Below are 14,672 nucleotides of genomic sequence, written 5' to 3'. Positions count from 1 at the left end.
AGAAAGAAAGAAAAAATATAGTATTAAGTCTCTGTAAATTCTTAGCAACCACATAAATAGAAAGCCATTTTATTCTATGTTCTGGCAATATCTACAGATCTTCCTGTAGTCAATGAAGTGAAGCTTATTTATTATGTTTATTTCTTCTCTTCATTATTCATTTTATAATAACTATCCAGTCTCATGCTTCTCTACCTTTTCTGAAACCTACCTATTGTTTTGGCATTTCTTTTTCCATGTATGGATCTATCTTTCTTTGTTACAATGATAAGCTAGACTTTGCTTGCATGTATTGGTGCAATACTTCAGTAATTTTGACCATTGTCTTGCATCTTTTTTATTCAAGATAAGCATGTTTTTTTTTAAATTTCTAGACAACACAATCTTCTTTGATCCTCTTGATTAATAGATCTATCCAGTGTTGGAATTCAAATAATTTAACAATCCATTCTCAGAACAGAACCCTTTAAGAGCTTTCCCACTCATTATTAGTTGTGCTCTGTGTAGCTAGACAGGAACAAGTTCCAGAGCCACAAGCCCAGCTAATACTTGGTGGCCTCACCCCCTTTCCCGTATACACCAATTGGGAAATTAAGGAGATAAAGCATCTATTCCTGAAATTACATCTGAGAAGCACCATCTACTTTTTGCCTGAGTGACGTGATCGAAGGCACCGTGTCTCCATTTGGTTTCCATTGCTCCTCTCTTGGACTTTTAGGGAAGGGTGTTTTTTCCCCACCTGGAAGGAAGTTGAATGAAAACAGACATGTTCTGGAAAACACAGATTTATCATAACTGGTTCGCTGAACTCAACAAAAATATTAGGTATTGGTTCTGCTGAATCGGTGCAAACTGGCAGAATCCCACCACTGCAGCTGTCACAACCCAAGAAGCATGCATTCTCTGTTTCATTGCCTGTTCTTTGGAACTATATCCTCTTTGAGATCCATGTGGTTCTCACTCTGATGATATCCAGAAATATTTAAACATTTGTTCATTTTGCCAGATCTTGGTTATGGCATCCCTATTGATTGTGTATTTGTGGCATATGGAGTGAGGTTTATCTGGATGTGGACAATGTTTTCTTTCATGAATATTGTTTTTCCTAAAAAAAAATTAAATATAAGGAGCCCACAATCATTCTTGTGTTATATGGCCTTCTAAATAAGAAAGTCAGTAAATAAATATTGTCTAACATAGCACTTTAACTTACCTTATCCCCTGCAGGGAAGCATGTTCAGGCAACACCTATCTAAGAAGTGACAGCAGAAACTATTTCTCTTAGGAAACACGCAAGCAAGATATCTCAGGAACAAGGAAGAGAAATGGTGTCTAGAACAGTTATAATACATACAAGTAAGTAGAAAGGAAATATTTTGCATAAATGTATATGTAATACATAATTTGAGTCTTAGAAACAAGTAATAACATTGAAACCATTATAGGTGGTTTACTGTAGGTGGCTTGGCAACAGAAATATTTGCTCTACAGTTCACAGAGCTGCTATTATAGAGGACCGAGAACCTCAGAAATAATTCAATCTGTCCTCATTAGAGCTATACTTTGAATTCCACAACGTGTCATTGTACATTTTATGCTTGGAATCATCACTGTTGAAGTTTATATGTCACTGCCAATTCAAATTCTGGTTAAAACTGCTTCCTATGGAGACATCTTTGGCATCCCCAATCCTTGATGATAATTTTGTAGCCTTCTGGAAGACAGAGGTGCTTGTATACCAAGATGTGATGGCCCCTCAGACCAATATTTAGTTTCACGAGGTTACAGTGAGTCAATTTTAAATTTAAAAAAAAACGGATTCTTGGTCTTGATTTCCAGAAAGATTGGAATACCTCTCATATTGAAAAAGTGGTTTATTTGCTTTCCCCCTGCCATTATCTTTCAAACAATTTGGCCATTCTGCATAAACTGTGCTTCTTGGCAAAAGTTAATGCTTTGCTTCCCATGATTTGAGAAGGGATATAAAGGAGCATTCCATCATAAACAAATCTTTACCCCTGCCCAGGAGGGAATTACTGAACGAATTCATCATGTTCTACTGTAATATTACACTTTGTGTCTTGACTTAATGATTCTTCTGCTTACTAACCATTACAGTAGGTCAGAGATGAATGTAACCTTTCTACTAATTGACTTGTCATCTGAGATTTCTAGAAAAGTTTGATAAATTCTGCTGCATTGCTATTACCGCATAAAATCTTGTACTTTAGCTTTGATTTTCTAATCTAGAAATAGGATAGTCTGGAATAGTCTTCAGAATGACTGAAATTTAATTTACAATTATATATTTGATACTTTCCTCGATTCTATTGTTAAATGAAAGATAAAATCAAGTATTTGGATTTTTTTCTGACCAAAATTCATTATCTTGTTGACACCTTTAAAGCTCAACTATCATTTCAAACATAGAGTTCAACTTGTATGAACATCTTGGTATAGTTTTCATTCCAAATCTACATTTAACCTTCATGATTATTGTAATTCCACTTATAGATACGGCATTTAAGGAACTATTTTTTAATGAATTGGGATTAATTTGTGAGAAAGAATAATTCACACTAGCATAATTTAAATAGGATATATTTAGAGACTCAGCTATTGGACCAGGATTTTGGGATTATAATTAAATCGGCTGATAAGGGAGAGCAACATTGGTAATGAATGGACAGCATTATGACAAAGAACTGTGCAAAATTATCAGAACAAATTTCATACATGCAGCACGCAAGTGATCCCAGCAGAACTATATAGAAGGAAATCAATATCTTATTGAAAGAACTGTTAGCAAAGGGATTTATAACATCAAGTATTTAACATTTTCTATAGTACAATAATCCAGGTATTTCAGTGTTCCACACACTTACAGTAATTAGTAAAGGACTGATATCATCTCCAGGGAGTTTGTAGTCTCAACCAGCACATCTGTATTAGAATGTGTTTTTCAGTATGAGCAACTTCCTATTAAAAACCTTTACCTGATATGTATGAAGTTATATAAGAGTGCTAACTTCTTTAATAAGGCAGAGGCATTAAAATATATTAAAGAAATACAATAACTAGTCATCTTAGGTTTTTACACTTCCTGTATTCCATAAGGGAAGATATTGGAGATAATTGAGAACACATTAAATCAGCAAATTGATTCTGAACATCCACCCACTCTTTGCAAAAGTACCTTTCTATGGAACTATTTCTCATTTAGCAGGAATTGGTTTTTTTTAAATGACAAAACCATGGAATTGTGATAGATAATTCTATGGAACTATAAGTAGCAAAATTATACATAGTGCTTTCTGAAGAACCACCTGCTTTTTAATATGTGATCAACATCTAGGTAATATTAAGAGTGGCTGAGACTACAGAGATGTTATTTTGTTACCTGGGATGATAGTGGTAATAAAGCTGTGGGATTTGGGCTGCAAAGACATGAGGTTTTCTATTTCTCTTCTGCCATCTACTGATAAATCTGATTTCTACCTACACAGGAAAGCCCTAAATAATAATCTCTGCCATCTTTTTAGTATGGCTTAGCTCAAGGAAACTAAGCATCAGATTTTGTAGGAATTCTAGAAACACCAAACGACATTTTCTAAATATAATTAGAACTGCAAGAAAATTACCACCACTTCCTACAGTAGCAACTATTTTTAAAAGCACAGCAAGAAATTGGCTTCAATTGGAAAAAGTATAGATTTGTTCAAAGGTAGTATGTGTATGTGTGTGGGTGAGTGTCAACTAGTATTTTCATATAAGAGAATGGAATTATTGATGCCTTGTTATATAATGACACTAGAATAGTAAATAAAGAAAAAGGAAATTGGAGCACTGGGATTTGAAATATCTTTGGGCAGTTTTCTTTAGGATATATTCTTCCTTCTTAATTTAATGTTTCCAATTGCTTTCTTAAGTTGATCCTGCTATGCAGAACCATGTGTGATATTTGGGAACTTTCACCTCAAGTGACTGGTGAAAAACATGAATCAATGCACCAGAATAATAATAATAATAATAATAATAATAATAATAATAATAATAATAATAATAATAATAATAATAATAATAATAGGAAAAGTAAGCAACTCAGCAAATTATTATTCTGAGCAGGTTTCAAACCAAGGATATTCAGAACATCAAGCAAATATTTTAACCACCAAGAAAGACCTAAAACAGGATGGCCAGAAGATACCATCTTGAGGAAAAGTTGGGAGAATGAAGACACGGTAAACCAATCGAATTTCAGATCTGATGGGCCTGAGACCACAACCTAGAAAACACTTCATTTAATAAGGAATTTATTCTCTTCCATTCTTTTCAGTCTGCTTTTGTCTTGTCTGCATTGAAACTCAAAACAGAAAACTGCCAGCCAGCTTAACTAGATGAAAATAAGAACTGAATGCTTGATAAGGAATGCTGAAAGCACAGTCCACAGAGAAACTACAGCTAAATGGGTTAGAAAAATACCTAGAATTTGTTGCAACTTGGGCTGTAGGGCAAGCAGGGGTCTAGGTGTTATTGGTCATGCTAAGAACACCTGCCTAGAATGACTTGCATATGTGCTATTCCATGCTGAATAGCATTACTTATACATACCCAGGCTATATTGATAAGAAATTTGTAACCAATCATTGTGTTACTGTTTTGAATTTTCTGTATCCTGAGGTATAAAATAGAATGCCAGACTTGCTCAGTTATCTTCCCAGCTCCCTTGTTTGCTAAAGGAGAGCCCCTTTGTTTCTGATCAGAAATAAGTCATCAGATTTCAACTTTCCTTGACCCTGCATTATTGATTGGCCCCTGCGTTACATAAATGAACCACAGATTGGCTCTTGGCCATTAGATCCAGTACAAGGCGATGCACAGAAGGCAATCAGACCATCAGTACAAACCCACAAATACTATTTCCAGCTGAGAGGAAGAGAAAAAAAAAATTATGGGTGGAATTTGCATTCACAGTGGGCATGAGGTACATAGAAGATCACAATGTTCATTCCTGCTCTTCAGAATCTGTTGGTAGCCCGTACTCATGACTGAGCAACTCATCAATGCAGATATCATCTTATACTCTGAAATATTTACTTATTAAACTTATTTCCCGCCCATATCACAGTCCAGCGAGTAACAACATTTTGTGTTGGTTGGGTATAAGTCACCAGCTCATTAGGTTCCAAATACACTGCTGAGGCATAGATTTAATGCTAAGGCATTAAATTCCTGAGGCATAGATTTAACGCTAAGGAATTTTGGCCTGCACTCTACAGCTGAAGACTTCAGTAGTTAGTTGGGGACTGCTTATGAGCCACATTTAGACCAACAGGAGTTGTACGAACGGCCTAGCACTGCCTTTCATCACAGGCTTGTTTTTTCCATCTCACCATCATGAAGCAAAGGTACACAGCTATAGGGATGTGTTTACATAGCATTGTTCGCTGGGCTCATAAGCAATACATGCAACTATTATTTTAAAACAGAAGTTTCTGACTCCCTGACTATTTTGCAAATCCCACCTGCTTCTGGACTGGATCTCTCTTTTTTTGGGTCCATCTGATCCAGTTTCTTTCTTTCCCCTCTTGCTGCTCTTTTGGCTTTTGATCTTTTCTCAGATGATTTACTGAGTAATTTATTTTGCTGGTGAAATTTGCTAGCAGCCGGTACTCTTTTTCATGGGCTGAGCCAGCTAACTTTATCCTTTCACACGTCCAAAGTGCTCTCTGTTAGCTGCAAAGGGTGGGTTCCCTGCTTGGCAGGATCCTGCAGGACGAAAAAAACTGAGGATTCATCATAAGTAGTCTATTTCTCTTCTTTCAGAAAGAAAAAAAAAAGACCTATCAGCTTTTTCTGCTATTCATCTTCCCCCCCCCTCCTTTTCCTTCTCCCTTGCCCACAGCTCCACAGCCTTTTGTACCTTGCCCAATTCTTGAGTTTTTAAGTCAAATTTATTCCATTTTATTTTTTGGGACAACAGTCCCCCTTTCTTGGGTATCTAGTTCTAATACCCTAAAAAAGGTAAAGGTAAAGGTTCCCCTGCACATGAGTGCTAGTCGTTTCCGACTCTAGGGGCCGGTGCTCATCTCCGTTTCAAAGCCGAAGAGCCAGCGCTTGTCCGAGGACGTCTCTCCGTGGTCATGTGGCCGGCATGACTAGACGCCAAAGGCGCACGGAACGCTGTTACCTTCCCACCGTAGTGGTCCCTATTTTTCTACTTGCATTTTTACGTGCTTTCGAACTGCTAGGTTGGCAGAAGCTGGGACAAGTAACAGGCGCTCACTCTGTTACGCGGCACTTGGGATTCGACCCGCCAAACTGCCGACCTTCTGATCGACAAGCCCAGCGTCCTAACCCACTGAGCCACCGCGTCCCTCTTCTAATACCCTAACTGCTGTCTAATTATTTTGTCTTCACTGACAGCATCTCACATTCATCCGAATTCTCTATATCAGGGGTCCCCAACCCCCAGTCCATGGACCAGTACCAGGCTGCAGCATGCCAGCAACTGCTCCACATAAACAACAAAGCCCCATTTTCAGGATGCAGGAAGCACACAAAACCACACACTCTCCAGTCTGTGGAAAAACCTTTCTCCATGGAACCGGCCCCTGGAGTCCAAAAGGTTGGGGACCTCTGCTCTATATGCTTTCTATGAATGCCCCTCTATGAGTGCAATAGCAGCACTGCTGCTACCTGGTATAGAGTAGGGCTGGCAGGTTAGCTGTCTGTCTGTCTAGCTATTTACGGTACCTATCTAGATATTTAGCATCTAGCTATTTTCAGTCTAATTTTTAGAAAGGTACTCTTGGTTTACAATCAACTAATGACTCATTCATTGTATCGGTGTAACATCATGAGCACTTAGTGCAGTATGCACTGCATATCAAAGTGGTTATAAGTGGCAGAGATTTTTTTTTATTTCAAAATACTGCTTTAGGCTTCGTTAGCTCTCTTGGGAAAGACCAAAGGAACAATAACTAATTTAATGAGCCATTCACAGTTTCGCTCTGTAGATCAGCAAAAATAAACGAATGGAATGCATTGCGTTTATAATCCCTTCCCCAGGGTGTCCTCTTTTTTAAAGCTAAACTATTGTAACCCTAATTTCAATAACATGGATTGATAAATTACATCATACATATCACAGCAGAAGTCTATAACAGGTGCTATGGAGATCTGATTAGTTTTAAGCTGCTGATTTACAAGCCAAGAAGACACTTGCATTTTATTAAAGTTTCTATTGCTTTATTAATTTACATGAGAGCAATTTCTGATAATAAAGTTGCATTCAACTATCACCTCTTTTTGAAGCTACTGCAGACCTGAGATGGGATCAGAATATGATTATCTAATCCACTAAGGTTTAAGATTTATTAAATTTATATGCCGCCCTTCTCCCTGAGGGCTCAGGGCGGCTCACAACAATAAAAAGTTAAAAGATATAAATACAAAAATTAAGAGAGGATTAAACAATATAAGAAATAAGAACAATTTAAACCAATAGAAAACCAAATTTAAAAACCATGATCAGTCCGGCCCCGCTTGTTGGAATAACCAGGTCTTTAGGTCACAGCGGAAGGACCGAAGGTGAGGGGCCATCTGCAGCTCCGGGGGCAGTTCGTTCCAGAGAGTCAGTGCACCCACAGAGAAGGCTCTCCCCCTGGGGGTTGCCAGCCAGCATTGCCTGGCCAACAGCACCCTGAGGAGGCCGACTCTGTGGGAGTGAACTGGGCGATGGGAGGTTGACATTGGCAGCAGGTCTCACAAGTACCCTGGGCCTAAGCCATGTAGGGCTTTAAAGGTGATTATCAGCACCTTGAATCGCACCCAAAGGGCAACCAGAAGCCAATGCAGCTCGCGCAGGAGTGGTATAACATGAGAGTATCGAGATACTGCCATAAGCACCCGTGCGGCCGCATTTTGCACCAGTTGAAGCCTCCGGGCGCACTTCAAGGGCAGCCCCATGTAGAGAGCATTGCAGTAATCCAGGCGAGAGGTGACAAGGGCATGGGTGACTGTGCATAGGGCATCTCAGTCCAAAAAGGGGTGCAACTGGCGTACCAGGCGAACCTGTGCAAAAGCCCCCCTGGTCACGGCAGTTAGATGATCTTCCAAATTAAGCTGTGAATCCAGGAGGACACCCAAGTTGCAGGTCCTTTCTGAGGGGGGCAATAGCTCCCCCCATAAGAAGAGATGGAACCTGTTGGACAGTACAAGATGCCGATATCCACAGCCACTCAGTCTTGGAGGGGTTCAGCCTGAGCCTGTTCCTTCCCATCCAGACCTGCACCGCCTCCAGGCACCGGGACATCACATCAAGGGCATCACTGGGTTGGCTCGGGGTGGAGATAAACAACTGGGTATCATCAGCATATTGGTGATAACTCACCCCAAATCCACGGATGATCTCACCCAGCGGCTTCATATAGATGTTGAACAGGAGGGGGGGAGAGAACTGACCCCTGAGATACCCCACAAGAAAGGGGCCTTGGGGTAGATCTCTGCCCCCCTGCCACTACAAACTGCGAATGGCCCGAGAGGTAGTAGGAGAACCACTGTAAAACAGTGCCTCCCACTCCCAACCCCTTGAGCTGTCACAGCAGGATACCATGGTCAATGGTATCAAAAGCTGCTGAGAGGTCAAGTAGGACCAGAACAGAGGAGCAACCCCTGTCCCGGGCCTGCCAGAGATCATCTACCAGTGCGACCAATGCCGTTTCTGTGCTGTAACCGGGTCTGAAACTGGACTGGTATGGGTCCAGATAGTCCACTTCATCCAGGAATGGCAGAAGCTGACGTGCCACAACAGTCTCGACAACCTTCGCTACAAAGCAAAGGTTGGGGACAGGACAGTAGTTATTCAATGAGGCCGGGTCCAGAGCAGGCTTCTTGAGGAGGGGCCTTACCACCGCCTCTTTTAAGGTGGAGGGGAAGACACCCTATGTCAATGAAGCATTGACAACTGCCTGGAGCCAGCCCCCTGTCACCTCCCCAGCGGCCGAAACCAGCCAGGAGGGATGCAACTGGCGTACCAGGCGAAGCCCCCTTCCCCCCAGCCATAACCCTGGGCTCACAATAGAGCAAACAAGCATGAGCAGAGCCCAAATTCTGGCTCAAATTCACTCGGTCCAGCTCCACTTGGCTTGACACAACAAGGAAGCAGTCAGGTTGGCCACGCCTAGCCACCAGCCTCCTCTCACCAAAGTGTTAAATGGTCAGCTTCTCCTCCTCCGTCCTTTGTCATTCTAAGCTGTATCCAGACGGGGGAGGGTGCCAATGCTCCACCAGAAATTCAGCCGAATGAAGAGAGCCAAAACGATAGCAGAAAGCCCCATGGCCACCCAGCAGAGCCGAAAACCGTACTGTACTAAAAAGCTCAAAACCAGTGGAGAGCCATCTTGGACATGCGCAGGAGGAGATTTTCACTATGTTTTCAACCTTTTAAAGACAATACTATCTTTTCTGCCACAGCACATGGGACGTGACTCTAATATTCATAATAATGATAATACAAGCAATCCTCGACTTACAATTCATTTAGTGATTGTTACAACAGCACTGAAAAAAGTGACCATTTTCCACACTTCTCCATGGTCACATGATCAAAATTTAGACGCTTGGCAACTGATTCATATTTATGATGACAGCAGTGTCCCATAGTCATGTGATCACCTTTTGCAGCTTTCTGACAAGCAAAGCCAATGGGAAAACCAGATTCATTTAACAAACAGATTACTAACTTAGCAACTGCAGCGATTTATTTAACAACTGTCTCACTTAGCAACAGAAATTTTGGGCTCCATTGTGGTGTTAAGTCGAGGACTACCTGTACAGACCCTCACCTACTATTAATGGCTTACATTCCAACAGGCGATCTTTAAGTCTGTTTGTTTCACAAATCCACAAGCATAAGAAATATGCAAAATGCATTTCTTTCCGTATGTGGCTGGCAGTCAATTGGGCTTTGGGTGTTGGCAGAAGGGAGCATGGGGAGGTGGGTAGAGGGGACTGTTGGAGGCAGTTGGTTTATGGCATGGCATATACATACTGTTGTGCTCTGGAAGCTGGCTCTTTCTTGACTTTTCACCACTTCCTTTCCCACCTTTTCCCACATAAGTTTCACTGGGCCCATCAAGTTGTGCTGTGATGCTGCCACTTGTATGACTGAGAACTGTCCTGTACCTGGTCATCACTCCAGCCAAGAGAGTCCCAGGGGTCTGGGGAGGATGAGAGAGAGTTGGTTTCAGTATCCTGCATATGAATGTGGGGCACCGGAGGCTGGCTCTTTCTGGATGTGAACATGTTTGTTTGTATTAGTAAAAGTTTGCAACTTGAAAGTTCATTAGTAGAAGAAAGTCTGTAATTAAAAAGAAAAGATGAATATGGTAGGTTTGGAAATTTTCAGTTGGTTTTATGCTTGCTCTAACATTATTAAGCTCCTCACACATGCACATATACAAAATGTTTAGTCAGGTGAAGACAATTCCACAGATGAGCAACTACTCAGAGCCTTCTAACCTTTCCATTTGTGCACTTTTTTGTCTATTTTATGCTATTAGTGCTTCTAGGCAGTTCTCCAAACATGTAAAAATAAAGACAAATTGTTCTCATAAAGGCTATTAAAAAGTTAGCAGATTCAGTTGCAAAAAACAAAACAAAACACCACTATTAAGAAATAATCTATTGAATCCCAGGAAAGATCTGGAATAATCTTTATTAGAATTTTCCAAAAACTGGTGATATCTGTGAAGAAGAACCACTTGTGATTACTACTAGAAGTTTAAATGATGTTAGAGTAGTTGTTAAAGAAGTCCATACTAAAGAATTGCTTACATAACAGAAATCTGAATAGGACACTTGTCAAAAGCATTCCCCTCCCCATTGTCTTCCTAAAAGACTTTATCTAAAATAAAGAACACTTTGATAATCCTGAAGTGTGTTTGAACAAATTGCTTTCAAATGATGAAATGTGAATTGAGTTGATTGGCCACAGCCAAACAAAATACATTTGGAAAAGTGCCATCTGATAAGCACAATGGTGGCTGTATTGGGTTTTGGGATTGTATGGCAGTCAGTATCACAGGAACTATTGACCAGGTGAAAGGGAGAATGGATCTAATTAAATATAGTAAGATCATAGAAGTTAGCCCAACATACAGGATCCCAAAATCACAAACTAAATCTATTTCATAACAGATTTTGTGCTGAACACCTAGCCAATATTTGGTGATTGAGTTAAGTGGGATCAGACTTGCTAGCATATAGAACAGAGACAACCAAGAAATATTAGGTTTGTAGAAGCTAGACTGGATAGGTAGTTAGATAGGTAGATTCACATTTCAGAGGAAGACAATGGCAAACCACTTTAGTTGTTTCCAAAAGTATTATATGACTGTGTCTTTGACATCATTAGCACTCTAACCTGACTTGCAGGAGGAATGCCATTATTATTTTTCTCAGCCTCCCAATCTCTAGATACATGACCCAAATTCTTGCTTAGCACCTCTTTTTAGCATATACATAGCTGATAAATCTCATCCAAAACTGTTTGGGTCAAAAAGTTATCAGATGAACTGGATTAGCCGAAGTGTGGCTTTTCTTAGGTATTTACATTCAGGTGGCCTATGGTGCATGACGATAACATACACTGGTATACCCACATAGTAAAATAGATGATTAACTTCAAATATTTTTTGAAAATTTCATTTAAGTCACACAGATTTTTTAAAAAGCTGAAAACACCAAAGAGTCCTTTTTGATTTAAATGAATGGTGGCTGCAGTGGTTTCCAGTCCTCCTTTACAATTATTGAATTTGACAGGTAAAAATCTCTGCAGAGCAGCCTGACGTGTTCCACTATCTTCTTTCTTTTGAGTATATAACAGCAATTGAATTAGACATATTTTTTTCAAACTTGTATGTTGATTGGAACAACACTGTTCAAACAAGATAAAAAAATACCTGTTAAAAATAATGCTGACTTAATTTCCCATTTCCTTCTTCTCAAGCTAGAAATTATTTGGACAGGAAGTGGCGGTTTATCATACCGAACATAATAATTACTAAGCCCCAAAAAATAAAAATAAAAAAATAACAGCAATAAAGTATGGCAACTTTTGCTTGTCAGGATTAGGGTTACCAGCAAATTATAACTCTGCTGTTGTTAGTGAACCAAAGTCATTGCTTAGGTCAGGTGTCTTCAAACTTGGCCCTTTTATGACTTGTGGACTTCAACTCCCAGAATTCCTCAGCCAGGCACACTGGCTGAGGAATTCTGGGAGTTGAAGTCCACAAGTCATAAAAGGGCCAGGTTTGAAGACACCTGGCTTAGGTATAGCCAGCAATGGTTTATCATGAGTTTAATCACCAGCCAATAGCAATCATCTAAATAACAATCCAGCAATCAGGGATTCATTGTCTACTTGCATCCAGGGAAAGCAGGCACAAGAGAGAAATGGTTAAAGGACTTTTAAGGTCCAAAAGCAGAGTCAGTCAGCCATGAAATATGAATAATGCCAGAGGCACACATGGACTATAACAGATGCTTCCTTCTGATTGGGAATGCTCCATGAATCCCCCAAGTATCAAGCTACATGTTATCCCATTTGGGTTTCATTCAGAAACAATTAGGGGAGTTAGATCATGAAGTACAACTGCAAAATACTACTCAGTGTGACTTCAGACAGGACCACAAGCAATGGTGGGATTCAGCTGGTTCACACCACTTTGGCAGAACCAGTAGCTAATTTTTTGTTGCCCAGGCCCAGAATGGACTTCTGGAAGCAACATCCACACAAAGAATCGGTTGTTCACATATTTGAATCCCACCACTGACCACAAGCAAGGCCATCCTTTTAATCCCAGCCTTCTTTCTAGTTGGATCTCAGTGTCATAGGATGCTCAAAGGTGTGTCAGAGCCTTCTTTGAAACAGTGCTTAAGAAAGCACACTTTTCTCACCTACATCTTCCCTTGATTGAGGGAAGATAAGAGAAAACACAATTTCAGCAGCTAGTTGGCAAAGCACAAACTGAAGACACTTTATTTGTCTACCTTTATATTCAAAGCAGATAGAATATAGAGAAGTACGGTAACATGCACCATGGACAAATGGTTGCATTCTTGAACTATCTCCAATAACAAACTTTAGCTTTTTCATTCTCATTCTTATAACTTTTCAAGATTTTTAATGCAAAATATATACCTTCTTTCTCTCACTTTTTTTCAGGGTCCAGCTTTCCCATCTGTACTTCACCATTGAAAAGGCCATTGATCCTTGCTGTCATTTTAAACTCATTCATCTCAAAGTGACAGATTTCAGTTGAAAGAAATGGCGTATTATTGATAAGCTGCCACCAATGAAAAGACAGCTTTGTCAAAAGTAAGTTTGGCGCTAACTGACATCTTACTAAATTGTTTTGGCTTAGCCTGACCACTAATGTAAGTGTGTGTTTCGAACTTAATTTGTTTCATTTGCATAACACTTTTGATATAGCTCAGAATTATTTAAGCATTTATGTGTACTGTTATATCATCAGAATATTCCATTGTATTTTTAGCTGTTGATTTACATATTGTTATTGCATACTTTACTTTAAGCTATAGTGGAGAATATATATAATTTGTGGTTGAAATATAGCAATCTTGGTTTTTGCTGAACTTGGTGTCTTCAAGACAGACCAGACTGAAACAAAATTGACATACTGTAGGCTGATACTACTTTTAATGGAATGGAATAGAATCTTACAATGTGAATATGCTTCCATCATTCATCCTTTTAGTTTTTTGTGCACTAGAGATGGGCTCATTCCTTTTTTATTTTTGTACTATTCTTGCGTATCTTTCATTGACAATCTAGTTTTGACACAAGGGATTTGTGCTGGCTTTTTAAAATGCCTGTTTTTAGCAGGGTTGTGGAATTTGTATGCCTGGCTTGCTTGTGGCTTATTGTTGCGACTTAGACTGTTCCTGATTTTTGTGTTGTTCTCAGTTATCTACTTGTTGATTGCAGGATGTGTGATAAGGAAGGATGTGCCCCAGATAGTTTGTTTCCTTTTGGGCTCTTGCTTTCTGAATGTTTTGTAGAACAGGTTTATCAGCTCTCTCAGAATGCCAAGCTTCTAGAGACTGACTATCCCAGCTGAATATAGTTACCATGTGACCTAGTCACTGAAGAATTATTGAAGAATATTTTTAACGTTCATGTAATATTTTAAAATGTTTAATAATTTAATTTAATAATTTAATTTGTATACCGCCCTTCTCCCAAAGGACTCAGGGCGGTGAACAGGGCAATACACAATAAAAATAGAATACAAAAATTAAAAAGCCATTAAACATTATGCCCATAAAATTAATACATATTAAAATTAAAACTATTTATAAAAAACCAGCCCCATCCCATCAGACCAGGCCAGCTTGTTCGAAAAATAAAGTTTTGAGATCACGCCGGAAGGAGCGAAGGTCGGGGGCCATCCGGAGCTCAACCGGAAAGCGGTTCCAAAGGTCTGGCGCGCCCACAGAGAACGCTCTCCCCCTGGGGGTCACCAATCGGCATTCTTTGATCGGTGGCACCCTGAGGAGGCCCTCTCTGTGGGAGCGCACTGGACGGAGGGAAGTTGACGCCGGCCGCAGGTGTTACCGTAGGTAATCCGGCCCCATGCCATGAA

This window comes from Vipera ursinii, assembly GCF_947247035.1.
Source record: "Vipera ursinii genome assembly, chromosome: 2".
NCBI lineage: Eukaryota > Metazoa > Chordata > Lepidosauria > Squamata > Viperidae > Vipera > Vipera ursinii.
This window is presented reverse-complemented; position numbering follows the sequence as displayed.